General features: G+C 36.2%; 3 pseudogenes; 2 read left to right on the forward strand and 1 right to left on the reverse strand.

The window, feature by feature from the left end:
* Window positions 1–3,915: 3,915 nt before the first annotated feature.
* Window positions 3,916–5,360, reverse strand: LOC143561827 (UDP-glycosyltransferase 88B1 pseudogene; annotated as a pseudogene).
* A 5,255-nt stretch (window positions 5,361–10,615) lies between these two features.
* On the forward strand, window positions 10,616–12,070 carry LOC143561824 (UDP-glycosyltransferase 88B1 pseudogene; annotated as a pseudogene).
* Window positions 12,071–13,643: 1,573 nt separating this feature from the next.
* LOC143561825 (UDP-glycosyltransferase 88B1 pseudogene) lies at window positions 13,644–15,162 on the forward strand (annotated as a pseudogene).
* Window positions 15,163–19,977: the final 4,815 nt, after the last annotated feature.

Genomic DNA, 19,977 nt, shown 5'->3' on the forward strand with positions numbered 1-19,977 from the left:
GTGGGGTGGTTATTAAAGAAGTTCTTCATGTACCAGATTTTAAGTGAAATTTGCTTTCTGTTAGTAGATTGTCTAAAGAACTTCAATGTGCCATTACCTTTTTTCCTGATTTTTTACCATGCAGGACTTATATACGAGGAGATTGATTGGAGCGGGTGATTGCGAAGATGGTCTCTACAAGATGGGGATGCTGGAAAGGAAGCAACATGCTATGATGATTACTCAAAGCACGTGGCACAAGAGATTAGGTCACCCGTCTAATTCTAAATTATGTCATTTAGACTTTCTCAAAAACACTTCTTTGGATTTTGAGGTTTTTTGTGATTCTTGTGTTAAAGCAAAATTTTCAAGGTTACCATTTCCAACTAGTGTCACTAAACCGAATGCTTGTTTTGAATTAATACATTGTGACATATGGGGCAAGTATCACACGCCTTCTTTTACACATGCAAGTTATTTTTTAACAATAGTTGATGACTTTAGTTGTTCTGTATGGGTTTTTCTTCTCAAACACAAGGATCAAGCAAGCACCTGTCTCATCGATTTTCACAAAATGGTTAAAGTCCAATTTGAGAAAGATATTAAAAGAATAAGGTGTGACAATGGTGGGGATTTCGTTTCAAACAAAATGCTTGATTTTTATGCTGAGAAGGGAATCGTACTAGAAACTACATGTCCACATACACCTCAACAAAATGGTGTAGTGGAACGAAAACACCGACACTTGTTGGAAACAGCTCACGCTTTAAGGTTTGAGGAAAATCTTCCCACAAGGTTCTGGGGAGAATGTGTGTTAACCGCAACACATGTCATAAATAGTTTACCCTATGAAGTCATTGAGGATAAGACGCCCTATGAAATTTTACACAACTCGATGCCCAACTATGATCATATAAGGGTTTTTGGTTATCTAGCTTATTATAGGAGCGTTGAAACCAAAGGAGATAAGTTTGAGGTGAGGGGGAGACCGGGCGTTTTCCTTGGGTATCCACCCGGAAACAAAGGATATAAAATTTATGACCTTCAACATGGAAAGATAGTAATTTATAGAGATGTCAAATTTCTAGAAAATATTTTTCCGTTTGCTAGAAACGCCCATGAGAAAGAAGAAGTTTTCATTTTTCCTCAAGAGTGGGAACAAGGAATTGATCTCGAAAACATTTAAACCAATCATGACAAGTCCAATGTTGAGACTAATGAGTTTTTTCCTCTAGCCGAAAATCAAGAAGATACCATTTCTAGTTTTTATGAGCAAAATAAGGAAGCCAGTGGGCCTGCCACACCAGGTCCAAGTCAAGAAGACCAATCTCATGAGCCTTCCAATGAAGACTTTGAGCCCACTTATAATAACCAACATGAAATGGGTTTTGAAGTTTTAGATGAAGAAAATGGGCCCATAATTGAAACTACCAGACCAACAAGAACCAGGTCGAGACCCGCTCGGCTTGATGGCTTTGAAGTAAATTTGCCCCCATCTCTAGACCATACGCAATCAACGCTCAATCAAGACTCCTCCATGGTATATCCCTTGGCACATTTTATTTATTATGATAACTTACTAACAAACATAAAGCTTTCTTGACAGCCATTACCACATATAATGAGCCTAAGCACTTTCAACAAGCAGTAAGGGATGCTAGGTGGATCGAAGCTATGAAGCGTGAAATCCAAGCGCTTGAAGAAAATGATACTTGGTCCTTGGAAGAGTTACCAAAAGGGAAACGAGCGATTGATTCGAAATGGGTCTAAAAGATCAAGTACAAGCCAAATGGAAATGTGGAATGTTACAAGGCACGTCTTGTTGCCAAAGGCTTCACACAAATTGAAGGGGTGGATTTTCATGAGACGTTCTCCACTGTTGCGAAATTAGTAACAGTGCGAACTCTCTTGACGGTGGCCGTAAAGCGAGGCTGGCATATCCACCAACTTGACGTGAATAACGCCTTTTTGCATGGCGACTTGAGTGAAGATGTTTATATGAAAATCTCGCAAGGATTTGGGAAACAAAATGACAATAGGGTTTGCAAACTCAAGAAGTCGTTGTATGGCCTCAAGCAAGCTTCAAGAAATTGGTATAAAAAATTCACTCGTTCTTTGCTAGAAGCTGGATTCAAGCAAACTCCAGCCGATCATTCTCTCTTCATCTTCAAAGAAGACAAAAGATTTGTTGCTGCACTTATCTATGTTGATGATGTGGTTCTAGTGGGAAATGACTCGAGCAAAATACAAACCACTAAGGACTTTCTTGATAAGCGGTTTAGTATTAAAGATCTTGGACCCTTAAAGTATTTCCTTGGGATCGAGGTTGCCAAGACAAAAGAGGGCATGGTTTTGAGTCAACGCAAATACACCTTAGACATTCTTGAAGATGTTGGGATGACGGGCTGTAGGCCGATTCCTTTCCCCATGGAACAAAATTTAAAACTTGATATGTGTGAAAAGGAGCCCCGAGTCGATGCAAATCAGTACCGTAGATTGATTGGGAGGCTTCTCTATTTACAAGCTACGAGACCCGACATTGCTTATGCGGTGAACATTTTGAGCCAATTCGTTAGTGACCCTAGACGAAGTCACATGGAAGCCGCTACTCGTGTTTTGCGATATTTAAAAGGAACCCCGGGGCAAGGTATTTTTATTCCTAAAGAAGGTGGAACCGATCTATTGGCTTATTTCGATTCAGACTGGTTAGGGTGTCCAATGATTCGAAGATCCAGAAGCGGTTACTTACTTCTTCTTGGAGGAGCTCCTGTCTCTTGGAGAACAAAGAAGCAGTCTGTTGTTTCGAGATCATCAGCAGAAGCCGAATATCGTGCAATGGCTAATGTTGTCAGCGAAATCTTATGGATGAGGTGGCTTTTAAGCGAGCTTGATATAACCCCTAGTGGTCCGACTCAATTGTTTTGTGACAATCAAGCTGCTCGTCACATCGCAAATAAACCGGTCTTCCATGAACGAACTAAGCACGTTGAGATGGATTGCTGTTTTGTGAGGGAAAAAGTTAACTCTACGGAGATATGCCCTATGCCGATCACCACCAAAGACCAGGTCGTCGACGATCTTACAAAGACTTTGGGGACCAACACCCTTCGTTTTCTGTTGTGCAAGTTGGGTGTTCGAGATCTTCACGCTCCAACTTGAGGGGGAGTATGGAATGTGGAATATTCTCATTCTATTCTATTCTATTGCTTCCGGTTTATTTCTTTCCTTATTGTTTACCTATAATCATGCATGTATTTTTGGCACTCTTGCTATAAAGAGGCCTTTCTTCTTCCAGTTGTAATATACGAAAATAATCAATCAAAAATATTACAACCCATGATAATTTTATTAGATAGAATTATCCAACACCTAGAGCAAGAGAATTTAACTAGTCTATCTAAAAAAAAGTTAATACATCTAAAGATAAAGTACGTTTTAATTTATCGATAATAATACAAAACTATTAACCCTATCTTGTTGGCATTCAGAAATTTGATATAGACACGTTAATTCACGACTCGGTTAGAATTGTACCATGTATGATGGTAAGTTAGTAAATTCTATGGACATCTACCAAGTACTAACCCGACATTGTAATTGTGTGCGTGTTTTGGTTTTTATTTATTTTTTTTTTTTTTATTTATTTGGGGGGGGGGGGCTAGTTCCATAATATTTTTTAAATAATTGAAATAAAACGTGATAATAATGCTTAAAAGGCTAAGGTTCACCTAAAAATCCGACGATCGACGATAGAGGTACGTAATTAAACAAACACATGCAGCCACACTAAAAATAACCTAGAACTACTAACCCCACGGTGTTATTTTGTGGATAATAACGATATTTGCTTCTTCCAATTCTTCATTTTTCACCTTTTGAACCAAAAGATTGCCTTATTAGCATTTCATTTAATTAAACATTAGCACAAAGTAATTTATCTTGTTAAACAATAAGGCTCTAGATCACCCTGTGATCCATTGTTGGATTAGTTTAAACAGGTCGGTGACAGAGGAACCACCGTCCTCCACTGCAGCCTTTGCCTTTTTACTCATCTCTAAAACCCGTTCTCTCACCGCTTTCCCTTCCTCACCAAGCATCAACTCCCTCACCTTCTCCTCCACCGCTTCCGCCGTCACAAAATCATCTTCCGACATTTTCACCGCCACAGCCACCTTTAATTCTTGAACCAAATACACCCTATTCAGCTTCTGCTCCGCATACAATGGCCAAGCAACCAACGGCACCCCAACAACCATCGACTCTAGAATCGAGTTCCACCCACAATGACTCACAAATCCACCCACCAACCCATGACTCATTATCGCCTGCTGCGGTGCCCAGTTGCTCACCATGTACCAGTCCCTTCTCCCTTGTCCGGGTTAAAAACCCTTCAGGTAGAAAACCTTCAACACCCACTTGTTTTAGCTTACCACCTCGATACGACCCGTCTGGTGGTGGGTCCCGCACCACCCACAAAAACCTTTGCTCACTTTTCTCCAACCCAATAGCTATCTCCTTCAATTGTTTCTTATCAAACACACCCCTACTCCCAAAACATAAAAACACCACACTTTTACTCGGCTGAGAGTCGAGCCATTTTAAACACTCGTTTTCAGTAGAATCTGCTTGATCTTCTCCACTAGCAATCAAAGGCCCAACTAGATAACAGGTGGATTCACCTTGTCCGGAATACACTTACCACCCCGAAAGGCATTAAGAGCTCTTTCTTCAAACCCGGTAAACACGGTTAAAATGATGCCAGAAGACCTGGCAAGGTCAATAGAAGTGTCTAAAAACATGTTTTTTTCTGGTAGTACTTCAATTGGCGCATCGGAAACATGGAATGGTGGGAGTCCAGGAATATGAAAGTAATCGTTTGAATCCTTAGTGTCGTGCATGTAAGGTATGTTTAAAAACAAACATAATAATGAGGCACCACCCGTGAAGAAATAGTAAGTGGGAATATGAAGGTTTGTAGAGACTTTGAAAGCTGCATTAGTAAAGAAGTCAAGAATGACACCTTTGATGGTGGATTTGGCTGAGATGGTTACGAGGGTGTTATGCATTATTGGGTTGTAAAGCTCTGGGATCCCGAAAGCCCGGTCTAAGTGATCTTTAGAGAAGTCTGGTGGCACAACATTTGCAGGGAGGTGGTGGAACGTGATGGAAGGAGCGGTGGCGGAGACGGTGTCGATGTATTTATTGGTATGGTTATGAGTGGGAATGATGAGGATGATGATATTGAGTGAAGGGTGGTGTTTGTTGATAAGTTTGCCAAACTCCACCATGGAAACAAGGTGGCCAATGGTTGGATCAGGATACAAAACCACCGTAGAAGACTCCATTATCTTTTTTTGTTTAGACGGATGGTCACATTTTAAAAGGTTTTAAGAAAGAGACGTACATTTGAAGGAATACCGGTGAAACGAGTGGTGTAAAGAGGTTTGTTTGTATGTTTTGTGTTTTTTGTGTCAAAAAAAAATAGCACACACAGAAATGCATTCAAGCTACAACTACAAGTACAACCATGTTCGTGTTGAGTATATAGTAGTTGCATTATATATGTTGTGTTCACAGTTATTATAGGTTTAATTAGTGTTCTGACATATTGAATGCTAAAAATGACAAAATTTAGTTGTCCATATTATAACACATTTACGTTCCTCTATCGTTGAGCTCTTTAAGCTAATCCAACCATGGATCAACAAAATTTAGTTGTCCATATTATGGTCTTAATCTACTTTTCCTACCAAGAATTTTTAGGTGAGCCTTAGCCATTAAATGATTATCACGTTTTATTTCAGTTATCTAAGAATTATTATGGAAGAAGCACTTCAAATGGTCCCCCGGCCCCCCCCCCCCCCCCCCCCCCACACAACTAACCATCATACATGATACAATTCTAAACGACTCGTCACATCAAATTTCTGAATGCCAACAAGGGTTAATAGTTTTGTATTATTAGATTAAGGATTATGGATTTAAATAATCCCATCTTTAATGGGTTGGCCAATAATAATCTCACTTCCGGTATTTTCCGCTGGCAGTGCCACCTTTTCAAGGTTTTTTGTTTTATGATCCCCCGTTAAAAATAATTAACGGGGTTAAGTTTATGCTGATGTGACTAGTGACTTGGCTTTTTCATTATCCTACATGGCTTTTACCTTTTTTTCCCTAGCTGATTACTTACGCGTAAAATTGAATCCTCACTCATTACTAATCACTCCACACCATCCCACTCATTCCTTCACCGTCACCACTAACATGACTCATCACCATCACCATCACCACCAACCACCACCGCCGGACAATCACCACCGTAACTACCACTACAATCCACACTCCTCCTGCGGTGGCGCGTCAATCAGAGGGCGCCGCTGCTACCCTCGTCCCTCCTCTTCTCCTTCCTCTTACTCCTAACCCTAATCGTCGTCCTAGTCATCGTCCTCACCGTAAAGCCTAAAAAACCTCAGTTCGAACTCCAACAAGTCGTCGTGCATTACATCAACCTCGCCGCTCCGGTAGCCACCACCCGCCTCATCTCACTCGCCATTCGCATGCTCTTCATCGCCAAAAACGACAACACCGTAGGAATCCAGTACGGCACCTCCACCTTAAGCATCATGTACCGCGGCATTCCCTTGGGCCGTGGCACCGTAACTGGATTCTTCCAACCGGCGCACAGTGTCCATCATATAATTTTTGTCTGAGTTTGTCGTGGGTGAGGATTCAATCGATAATTAGGGCTCAATACATAATTTTGGGGGTTAAATGGGTGAGTATTACACGTAAGTAATCAGAGAGGGGAAAAAAGGTAAAAGCCATGTAGGATAATGAAAAAGCCAAGTCACTAGCCACATCAGCAATAACTTAACCCCATTAATTATTTTTAACGGGGAATCATAAAACAAAGAACCTTGAAAAGGTGAGACTGCCAGCGGGAAATACCGGAGGTGGGATTATTATTGGTCAACCCATTAAAGGTGAGATTATTTAAATCCAATAATCCTTAGATTAATAATACTTGAGCATCTATAAATTAAAACGTACTTTATCTTTAGATGCATTAACTTTTTCTAGATAAACTAGTTAAATTCACTCGCTTGTTGCGTTGGAAAATTATATCAGTATCGGTTTCGTTTGTTACATTGTTGGTCTGCTACCGATACTCAGTTTGGTTTATTACAGTATTTGTTCGGTACCGGTCCTCGATTTGATTTATTACAACATTAGTCTAACATGATGTTTGGTCGGAAGAAGTTTGGTTTGTCACGAGACTCATTATATCTTAGCTCCAAATACTAAAAAAACACATTTTTAAATACAACCATTTTCTCACCATTGTTCGGTCAGATTTGGTTTGGCTTCACTAGTGACATGAACTCAATGTCGTATGATAATTGTCACACACCCCAACTGACGGCATATTATGCGTCGGGATGTAATGTAGATTGTTCATCGCACATAACACTATATATTAAAGTGAAAATATTTATTCATATCATTCAATATTGTTACACATTACACAAGATCGAAATATGAGAATAACAAACAAACAAAATTGAATACGCCTTTTTATATTAAAATAATCTAAGGGCAAACTAGGTGATCTTATTTTTTAAACATGTGCATGAGTCATGCTTAAAAAAATGGGTCAACTAACAAATAGTCTCAAATCAAATCATTGAGAATTTATAAATTGTCGTTAGTAATGAAAACTTCTGTCATGTTTTGTCAAGTTATCATTAGTATTGGAAATTTATGAAGTTGCCATGTTTTATGAAGTTGTCATTAATAAATTTCCAATATAATGACAATGACAAAACCATGGCAAAAGTTGCCTTTACTAACAACAACTTATAGTAACGACAACTTATACATTTCAAATCATTTGAGTCTTGCATTCCTTGTCAACCATAATAGGTGGGTTCTTTTATGTTTTTGTTACTAATGGAGATTGCATTTTTTGAAAATTGTTTCTAGCCCATGCTTAGTTGTGAACAAGATTTCTCAAACATCACTGGAAAAAAAAAGTAGTCAAAGAAGTTGATTGGAAAAATATATAGCAAACAAGTTTAATTGTCATAAAACAATTTGGTTTTGGTCCAAGACATAATCAATTAGTCATGCAATTATACCAATTGAATGGGGATTAAGACCTTGAATCGTGGTAAAAAAATGAGTTTATTATTGGATTAATAACTTCACACGAACCATATAATTAATGAACTGGTCAAGAATTGGATTGAATGCTTTTATTGACCCATTTCCGTGTTACCGGGGGCTGGGTTTTGGAAATAAAATTTTTAAAATGGCTCTTTTTAAGAGAGAGAGTGAGGAAAATAGCCCTAAATTTCAACATATTCCCAATATAGCCCATCAAATTTGGACTGAGGAGACGAGATCTGGAAAAATCCTTAGGACAATAAAATTCTGACAAATATCAAAATCCGACGGGTTTTTTAAAAATATTGGTGGAGCAATCCATATTTTCCATTAAAAGTTCTTCTTAAAATACAGTCTTTTCCGACGGTTTTTTAATGTTTCCTAAAGGGTGCCCTCAACTTCCAAAAACATGGGAAATTATGCAATCAAATTCAGTCTTTCAAGACGCATTTAGGGTGAATTTTTACCAAGAAGACGAGTTAGTTGTTTATTTCCTATGTGTTGAAATCTAGTCCACACCTTCAAAATTTATTACTGATCTGTCTACACCGACAATATATTATGTGTTTCCGTCTATTCCGACATGATCATCCAAATAATATACATGAGTTATCTTCATCATCTTCTCATTCATAAAACGTGCGGAACTGAACAATGTACTCGTTTCCGAACGTTGAGATTATGTTGCCGTCATAATAGGATCCAACGAACCCGGGACCCATATCCATAACCTCCACTTGATCACCCCTCTTAAACTTCATGATTTGATTCGAGATTAGAGTTTGATGAAAATATGTGAATGAATTATTGAGGATTAAGGAAGATGATAGATACAATGCAAATATGGACGGACAAGTAAGAATATCCTACATGCTCGTCTCCGTCGTACAATTTTTAAAGATTCGTGTCTTGAATGACAAATTTGTAATGCACATTTTTACATGAGTTCAAAATTTGTACGGTCAAGATAAGAATCTTTAAAAAACCTTCTGGCAAGACAACTTTTTAATATTAAGATTTCGTGAAGAATATGGACGGGTACCTCAATCGTTTCAAAAATATGATCCCCTTAGTTCCAATTTATCAAGTAAGTGTCTTGAAAGACAAAATGAAATGACACATTTTTTCATGTCTTTAAATTTGTAGGGGTTAGATAGGAAATTTAAATAATCCGTCTGGGAAGAAAGCTTTGGAAAATAAATTTTAGTCCAAAAATATGGACGGGTCCCTCAATATTTATAAATCTATGGTCTTCTTTGTACAAATTCACGCTAAATGCGTCTTGAAAAACTGAATTTGATTGCACAATTTCCCATGTTTTGGAAGTTGAGGGGACCCGCTAGGAAACATTAAACGACCGTCGGAAAAGCTGTATTTTAAGAAGAACTTTTAATGGAATATATGGACTGGTCCCCTAATATTTTTAAAAAACCTGTCGGGTTTTGACACCTGTCAGAATTTTATTGTCCTAAGGATTTTTCCAGATCTCATCTCCTCCGTCCAAATTTAATGGGCCATTTTGAGAATATGTTAAAATTTAAGGCTATTTTTCACACTCTATTAAAAATGACCATTTTAGAAATTTTCCATTTTATTAAATTTGACATTGTGCTTTATGAGAGGCTACATAAAAATGTTAGAAATGTCATACCAAGTATTTTGAAAGAGACCCATCATTCCCTTTTATTAAATTTGACACTCTATTAAAAATGACCCATTATTAAATTAAATCCGTGAATCAAACGAATTGGTATCAGTTTGATTTTGCAATTTTCATATTTCTATAATTCAAACAAATAGGTAAAATCATTTTTTTTTTCACAATAGAATGAATATGTCAAGTTAATTTTAGATTTCTCGATTTAAACTACCATGTTTTGACCCAACCTATTCTTTGTGTTTTTAGCCTCATTTTCTTCAATTTCTTTTATGCCTTCACAGGGCCGGCTCTCACGGAGGGTTAGGTGGTCGACGAACCAGGCATGACATCCAGCTAGGCATAATTTTTCTTTTATAAAAAAATAAAATATATATTTTTATAGAAAAAAATATTTTTAATGTTTAAACTTAATTACTAACTCATTTAAACATATTTTTATAAAAAATGTTTTTTCACAACCAAAATAAAAATCAAGTAAGCCCGGTTAAAGTTTTAATCGTTTAAACCCAACAAAAAAAAACTCTTTTACTTAATACAAATTGGATTTAATAATTCCAACTAAATGTTATTGGCCGATTATAATCTCAACTTAGTTTATTCCCATCACTGGTCACAAATTTAAAAAAGGTTGTCTCTCAATGATTCCTCGTTAAAAAAACCTAACAACGTTAGGTTTTTTCCGAATTTCATTCATTTCACAATATTAGTAATCCCACTTGCATTAATTCATTACTTTAAAGTTGAGTAGTTGAGACTTGAGACACTCAAAATTTTTCCTATGCATGCTGACCACATAAACCTGTGATCTCCTCCATAATCTACACCGAAAAAGAAATGGAATCCGCGGCCGTGGTTCTATATCCTTTCCCGGGAATTGGCCATTTGGTTCCCGTGGTGGAACTCGCAAAACTAATCCACACTCAAAACTCTTCACTCTCCGTAATCGTTTTCGTTACTCCAGAACCTTTCGATACAGGCTCGACCGAAGCCTACATCAACACCGTCTCAGCCGCCACCCCGTCCATCAATTTCCACCGTTTCCCCACAGTCTCTATTCCTCCAGATTTCTCTTCAGGTTTCATGGACCGTGCTTTTGGTATCCCAGAGCTTTACAACCCAATAATGCATAACACCCTCGTAATCATCTCGGCCAAGTTAACCATCAAAGCTGTGATCCTTGACTTCTTTTCTAATGCAGCTTTTCGAGTATCCAAATCTCTAGACTTACCAACTTATTATTTGTATACGAGTGGTGCCTCGGGGCTTTGTGAGTTTTTATATCTTCCAACGATCCACAACACCACTTCCGAAAACATTGGAGGTTTAGACACTTTAATATTCCTGGATTGCCTCCTATACATGCTTCGGACATGCCTGCGGTAATGTTTGATAGAGATACCGACGTGTACAAAAACTTCATAGACACGGCTATTAACATGGTAAATTCTTCGGGTCTAATTGCAAATAGTTTTGTGGGATTTGAAGAAAGAGCCGTAGATGCGCTTCGGATTGGTAAGTGCATCACTAACGGTTCAACTCAGCCGATTTATCTAATAGGGCCTTTGATTGCGAGTGACAAAGATCATAGTGAAAATGAGTGTTTAAAATGGTTGAACTCGCAACCGAGTAGAAGTGTAGTGTTTTTATGTTTTGGGAGTATGGGGGTGTTTAAGAAAGATCAATTGAACAAAATAACTATTGGGTTGATGAAAAGTGAGCAAAGATTTTTGTGGGTAGTGCAGGATCCACCATTGGATAAAGAAAATGATTCGGGTTCTGGCGCTAAGGATCTCGGGCTTGATGATATTCTACCAGAAGGGTTTTTGACCAGGACTGCAGATAAGGGTCTGGTGGTGAAAAATTGGGCACCACAACCGGCTATACTTGGTCATGGTTCAGTGGGTGGGTTTGTGAGTCATTGTGGGTGGAACTCAACTCTAGAAGCGGTTGTTGCTGGAGTGCCATTGGTGGCATGGCCATTGTATGCCGAACAAAAGATGAATAGGGTGTTTTTGGTTGAGGAAATGAAGGTGGCAGTGGCGGTGAAAATGTCGGCAGATGGGGTTTGTGACTGCGGAGACGGTGGAGGAGAAGGTGTGAGAGTTGATGGAGGGTGAGGAAGGGAGAGTGGTGAGAAAACGAGTTTTAGAGATGAGTTGAAGGGCAAAGATTGCAATGGAGGACAGAGGCTCCTCCCAAGTTGATTTCATGAAATTAATCAAGTCCTGGGCAGTGTAAATAACGGTGAATCAAAGATTTTTTTGTTAGTCGGTCTCTTTATTTGTAATTGGATCTTTTAATTCAATATAAATAAAAATATAATTTCACTTTTAACAAAAAAATAAAAATAAAAAATTAGTCGGCTGTCTTAAGACAAAATTACCTTAAATTATGTATTTTTAGCAAAAATATATATGGTTTTTATGGTGTATATTTCGTTTGTTATACATGGCCGAAATAGCACATTGCTTTTAAGCCCATTGAAGTGAAAACAATACAAGATAACTATAGTCATCGAGTCTATTTTTGTCATGTTTAGCCAAAGGAATATATGATCTAGAGGTTATAGATTTATTATGGATATAGTAAATAACTAAATATGCATTTGGCCTAGAATGTTTATGGCCATAGTCCTCTAGAGGTTGATTGTGACAAAGTAATACCTCATGAACAAGGTGCTACATGAAAAAATAACATAAAAGTAGAGATTTTACATAATATATCACCCGATAAATAAATTACACCACTCACTCACAAGTTACAAATGAATCCGCCCCTTTATAAGTGTAGATCTTATAATTAGTATGATTGGTAGGAGATTAGGAATCAACTGTAGAGCTTGTTTGTCTTGATGAATTAATGATAAAGAAAACACACACTAAATAAGCAAGTTATACGTGTTTTTAACTCATATCGTCGAAATTACTCCTTATGTTTTCATGCATAATAACATATAAAAAAATTCATGATCATAATTGAGCCGAGCTTTGGCTCATTTAAGCATCACACCTAAGCTTGCTTTAGCTTGTTTAAGATGCATACCAAGCTTTGGTTCGTTCAAGATTTTTCTCAAAAATTAAAAAGTAATTAAACAATATATAAAATTATTAGTAAGTTATAAATGAATCGAGCTCGAGTTTGATCAGAAAACGCTCACAATCCTAACTCAAGCTCTAGAAAAAAGAGCTCGAAGCAAGTCGAGCTTCATAAAAATTCCCGTGCTGTGACACACGTCATTATGTGATAAGCAGAACACTAAGACCATCCATAGTTGTATATATTTTGTGGCGTTTTGGGGCCTTAATGTTTGGGAACACCACCCCGAGTCACTAGCACTATGAATGGCATTATGGTGAGGAACGTTATGTACATAAAGAGAGAGGAAGAGAGATGGCGAGGAGAGAGAGGTGTTTGGTGACATTTTCCTGTTATACTCAATTTTTATAAAATACCTAAAAACTGAATAAACGTCACATAATGCAAAATATTCGGTTATACCTAGTTTTGATCGTACATAGTCTAATATAACGTATACAAATTACAAAGCCACGTTATCCTCTTTTTCGTCTAGAAACTAACACTAACGGTGTATGGCGAATTTAGTTCCACGTTACATCTTGTATTTTTTTTTATATACACGAGTTTTGATTGTTACAATAATTATTGCTTTAAATGCTCTCATGGTAATTATCCACTTAAAGACTATAAAATTGCAATCGGCACGTATTATGTGACCACGCATAACTTTGATAACTTTTAATTATCTCCTACTAACTCAAATAAAGGCGTTTTTTTTTTCTAGTAGTGTATCTGAACTGTTTCTCATAAATAAAAATTAATGGAATCCTCTAAGATGGTTGTTTTGTATCCTTCTCAAGGAATTGGCCATCTAGTTTCCATGGTGGAGCTTGGTAAACTCATCCACACCCACCACCCTTCACTCTCTATTATCATCATCAAAACTCCAGCACCATACGAAACCGGCTCCACTGACAAATACATCACCACCGTCTCCGCCACCAACCCGTCCATCACGTTCCACCACCTCCCCACACTCGCTCTTCCACCCGATCGACTTCCTTTCTGAATTCATAGACCTCGCTTTCGAGCTTTACAACCCAGTAATGCATAACACCCTCGTAACCATCTCGGCTAAATCCACCATCAAAGGAGTCATACTTGACTTCTTTTCTAATGCATGTTTTCAAGTGTCCACAAGCCTTGGTTTACCTACTTATTATTTCTACACTAGTGGTGCTTCTGGTTTATGTGCTTTTTTATATCTTACAACCATTGACAAAATTACCAATTCTAAAAGTATTAAAGATTTAGATATGAACTTTGATATTCCTGGTGTACCACCCATCCATTCCTCATATATGCCTACAGTTTTGTTTGATAGAGAAACTAATAGTTACAAAAAATTCATAGACACTTCTCTTAACATGTCGAAATCTCCGGGTTTAATCGTAAATAGCTTCTTAGAGTTGGAGGAGAGAGCGGTTCAAGCTCTTCGGGAGGGTCCGAATCTGCCTGTTTATCTTATTGGACCTTTGATTGCTAGCGGAAATCAAGCGGATGATATTAGCGAAAACGAGTGTTTGAAGTGGCTAAAAACACAACCTAGTAAAAGTGTGGTGTTTTTATGTTTTGGGAGTATGGGTGTGTTTAAGAAAGAACAATTGAAGGAGATTGGTGTCGGGTTAGAGAGAAGTGGGCAAATATTTTTGTGGGTGATTCGCAACCCGTCATCGGGTGTTAAAGAGTTTGATCTTGATGATGTTCTTCCTGAAGAGTTTTTAACCAGGACTAAGGATAAGGGTCTGGTGGTGAAGAACTGGGCACTTCAGCCGGCGATACTGAGTCATGAATCAGTGGGTGGATTTGTGAGTCATTGTGGTTGGAACTCGTCGCTTGAAGCGGTGGTTTCTGGGGTGCCTATGGTGGCATGGCTGTTATATGCAGAGCAGAAGTTGAATAGAGTGTATTTGGCTGAGGAAATAAAGGTGGCGCTATGGTTGACGATGTCGTCAAATGGATTTGTGACTGCGGAGGCAGTGGAGGAGACGGTGAGGCGGTTAATGGATGGCGAGGAAGGGAGAGCAGTTAGAGAACGGATTTTAGAGATGAGTAAAAGGGCAAAGGTTGCGGTAGAGGATGGTGGTTCCTCTAGAGTTGATTTTTTGAAATTAACTCGACCTTGGACTGACATGTAAGTGTTGGTCATTGTATCGTTGGTGATCATTGGTGTAACTTTTTACATTTTTATTATATTTGTTACGTAATTTATATAATCTATTTGACCAATTATAAAGTTTATGTAAATTTAAAATTTGAGGTCTTACTTGTTGGATGTTTTCAACCATATGCACAACTTGTTAACGACTTGGAATGAAATTAAACGCTATTGCCTTATTATAGGGTAATCCAAGGTGGTCGGTCACTAACTCCATTTTTATGATAGGAACATCTAGGAGAATGGAGGGTCCTCTGATTATAAATGTTACTTGTTGCTTACGGGGACAAAAAAACTATATATCATCTTTAGGGTTGACTTCGTTAAGGCCTCTGAATTATTAAAGTGGGAGTTCTTGGATGATGCTATACTTCATAGTTCATATGTACTTTCTCACATGTTAGAAATTAATCGAAAATAAACGATGCACTTGGTTTGTATATGTATCCAAAAGTAATCAAAATATCATGTTGCAATAAATTTAAGAAAATATACTCTCTCCATCACTTTACAAGTGTCATAGTTTGAAAAACACAAAATTTAAGAAAGTTTGAATAATTGCATTTTTTTCTTAACAAATTACTTTAATGCCATTAAAATATATAAAAAGACAAAATTTAAGAAAGTTAAATGATTGCACTTTTAAGGGTAAATTTGGAAATTATTTAATAAAGTTTGAAAGTAGACATTTGTAATGAGACAAATTAAAAATGAAATGTGGACACTTTCAAAGGGACGGAGGGAGTATTAAATTTGCGTAATTAAACAAACCACATGTATGAAAATAACACTTAGCTCAAAAGAGAAAATGGATAAAATAAACGAAATTACCAATTTACCCCTAACTTAACTGAAAAAAATAGACAGGTTAGAAAAAGTACTAAAATGGCAAATTTTAGAAAAGCGAAATAGCCATTTGCAATGAATTCAAAAACGATACTAAAGTTGTGTAATTGAACAAGCTACGAGTACTAAAGTTGCGTAATTAAACAAGCTACGTGTATTAAAATAACACTTAATTCTATAAAAAAAGTAATAGACAGAGGATTATTAAAGTGGATACCATACATCTAAACAGTTTTTAAGCTAATAAATTAATAAGAGTATACTTAAAAGGTTAAAAAGGTCTTGACTTTGTAAAATAAATGAACTTTTATTATTTTACAAATATAAAGTTTCATATAGTTTATAAATAATTATATATGAATTCTAATTATTGATAACTTTTATTTTATTCAGTATAGAGGGGCCGGGCTCAAATTTTTGATCGAAAAAGGCTAAACTTACACTACGTATAAAAAAGTTTGGTCGAAAACAAGTAAATTTACACTACTACGCACAAAAACAGGGGCTCGGGCCTCAATGAAGCTTCGTCAATGGTGTTAATAATTGTGTTTTTAAACTGGTTATACTCAAAACGTGTCGTATTATCTTATCCACTTTCCAATCATGCGTATAGAGAAAATTATGTATTTAGTTAACCTATCATGTTCGAATTCATTCTACATTTTTTAACAATAAGGTAGAAAGTTTGGTATGACAAAAGCATGGCACTATCGAATTTTATATACAAAAAAACATGGCTAGAGATGTGTTATGGGATGTGCTTAGACGTGCCGGGATCTCAGCCAAGAAAGAGGCACCTGTTAACTTTTTGACTGATCCGCGTGAGGGAAGATCTACCCTGCGTCCTGCGGATGTTCTTGTGTTTGGCTGGGCAGGGGGTAAGCATGCGTGTGTTGACCTCACTGGGGTGTCCCCGTTGGTGGGGCTGAGAGACAGTGGCTTCGTACCGGGACAGTCGGTTTTGAGAGCGGAGTCTAGGAAGGTTGCTAAGCATGAGACATTGTGTTTGGAGAATCAGCACGTGTTCATTCTATTTGCCTTCGACACTTTTGGATCCCTAGCTCCCGAGGCGGTTCGCTTCTTAGAGCGGGTTCAGAAGGTGGTCCACAGTGACTCGCAGAGCCCGATAAACCAAGGATTTATATTTAGTAGAATAGGCTTTGCGATTCAAAAGGGGATAGCGACGCAACTTGTTACTCGCTTACCCATTATCCAGATATAGTTCAGTTTGTGTTATATATAAAAGGATCAATATGGATCAACATGGCTAGTGCCGTGACGTTATCTATCACTACCCATTTCTTTGTATCATTCAATTCTAAATTACTCTATATTTAAAGCCTCTAGCTCATAAACTTGCTATTCATAATCTTTTACAAGTTTCAAACTTATGCAATATCTTAGTTATCGCAATAATTTCTTAAGTGTCATATCTAATTTTTTAGTTGTCACAATTGATAGAATTTTCAATAAAAGAGACCATGATGTATTCATTTTCCTGATTAAATAATAAATCATTTTTTTCTTGAAAAATATTGATCTCTTGTTTAATATTTTTCGATTCTAGCTAACATGTTATGTGACGTTCTTGAAACTGTCTACTATCATTAGTTATAATATATATTACCCTATAAAAGTTATTGAAAATTGGAGAGAATCTGCGAAGGTTTCTTTGAGGTGGCTCGCCTTCCTATGGATAGTTTGGGGCAAGTGTTTGGCCACTAGAAACGCAGGCTTGTGGCAGCTTTGGAGGACCTAAGTCAATCAAACATCTTCTAGTAGCGTGTCGATGGCTAACGAAATCTAGAGTAAAGTAGAATTGTGGTACGAAGTAATGGTTTTAACATATAATATATGGTCAAAGAGTGATTCCAAACACTTGGAAAGTTAAGGGGAATCAAATTCTCTCAATAGTTGCGATCACTTTGTTTATTTTTCGGATGCCAAACAACATAAAGATAATAATTCATTTCATTATCATGGGTTAACCAAACAAGACAAGGCTATCTAATGATCTATTTCATTCTCTTGTTCATTATATTCCTTCTTTTATTCTGTTTCCCCTCCATCTCATTACCTTCAACCAAATCATATTTTAAATACTCTAGCTTCTTGCTAGTTTAATGTTATATAAAGTTAGTTGCGTTAATATGATAATTATGAATAAGAAATAATAAAGCTCTAAAATTATTTCGAGAATAAAAGTCTTTCATTTTTATAAGGGTGTTGCTAAACGTACCCCCCTACACCATTTTTACTAAATATACACCCCCTTAACTTATTAAATAAATTACTATTATCTCTTAATATTATTTATATATATATTAGTCCTTACAACATTTTTTTCACTTAATAATCTCCACTACATATATCAAATTAAAAACTATCATGTATTACTATTAATTTACTTTTTAGTATTAATATTGTAAATATTTATAATATTTTATTTTTTTTAATTTTAATAGTATATATATTTATAATATCCTTATTTTACCTCTTTATCTTTTACAAAATAAACCCGAAACTCGAAAACCTAAAACCTTAAACTCTAAACCCGAAACCCTAAACCCGAAAAGCTAAATCCTAAACCCGAACCCTAAACCCTAAACTCGAAATCATAAAAAAACGCAACTTGTAAAAAAAATAATATGAAATCCTTATTTTTGTACTAATTTGGTAATTATATGATGTCAAGTGGTAATATAAAAGTTGGTTTTTCCAAGAGGGAGTATGACAAACAACTAGGGGTAGGTAATTAGCCTGACCCTTTTTTTATAAACCTAAACTTTCTAACCAAGTTTCCAAAACCTTTTCAGTGTTTTTTTTGGACGTTGAACCCACGTATGTCAAATTATTTTTTTGACCTTCCAGAATTTCCTTATTTAATCAATTACTAAACTTGACCCAGGTTAATAAACAATTCGTTCCATACTTTTCAGCAAGGTCTCGAATTAATTGTTGATGGTATATATGATCTTATAACAACTTAATGAATATTAAAAAAGTATAGTTAAAACTTCGAACGTATAATCCGTAAGTGTTGACATTTTTGAAGAAGATTATATCTTAAGGGTGTAAACAGCCCAAGTCATTCATTGAGCCAAACAACGATACATCTATAATATATATAAACGGAGACATACAAATCCTACGTGTCGCGATGTGGTCGCTCCCCCTTTTTTTGGAGTCACCAGATTTGCTTGATTTTTAAATGGAGGCTTCTCATGCATTTGACCCAAATTCATGGGTATGGGTCTTACCAAACCCAGATATTCCTTAAACGGGTTATAACATCTCATTAAATTAAAAAATATTATCACCAAATTATCTATGTAAAAATCCTATAGAATATGATATAATAAAAAATAATGTCTTATTTATTTAAAAAAAGATATATATATATATTATTTAAATTAAAAACCCAATTTGATAGTAAAAAAAATAAACGGGTCTTGGGTCTCATTAAACTATAAGTATATTATTAACTTTCATAAATATTATTTATGATTAAAAACCCAATTTCATAGTAAAAAAAATAAACGGGTCTTGGGTCTCATCAAAACCATATAGATTTTAAACCGGGTTATAACATCTCATTTATTTGTGAAACAATTTATCATCAAACCGAAAGTATATTATTAACTTTCATACAATAAAAATAAATAAATAATAGAACAAACAATATAAAACAGCCCTCGTAATACGAGGAATAAAAACTAGTATATTAATAAATAATAAACAATATCTATTAATAAAAGTTTAATAGAAAAGCTTTAGAATAAAAGTTTGAAACGAACCAAACTCAAGACTAATCAATTGAATTTCATTAACAAAAGACAAATAGAAAAGCTTAAAAGACATGACAGTATCATCTTTAACAAAAGAATTAACAAAGTTGTTGATATAACTACAATATACAACATAAACAAAGCCAGCAGCCAAAGAAAAATCAAAACATCTAGAATATATATGTAAAAACAGTCAACAAAGTTAAACGCCACGAAAACACCAATTTACAAACCCTTGTCATCTCATGTCCACCATTATATATATTATTATCGTCACTAATTACAATTCCATATTTCATCAA

This window comes from Bidens hawaiensis, unplaced genomic scaffold (genome assembly GCF_021521415.1).
Source record: "Bidens hawaiensis isolate Kalapana, Puna unplaced genomic scaffold, B.hawaiensis_p1.1 tig00020807_1, whole genome shotgun sequence".
NCBI lineage: Eukaryota > Viridiplantae > Streptophyta > Magnoliopsida > Asterales > Asteraceae > Bidens > Bidens hawaiensis.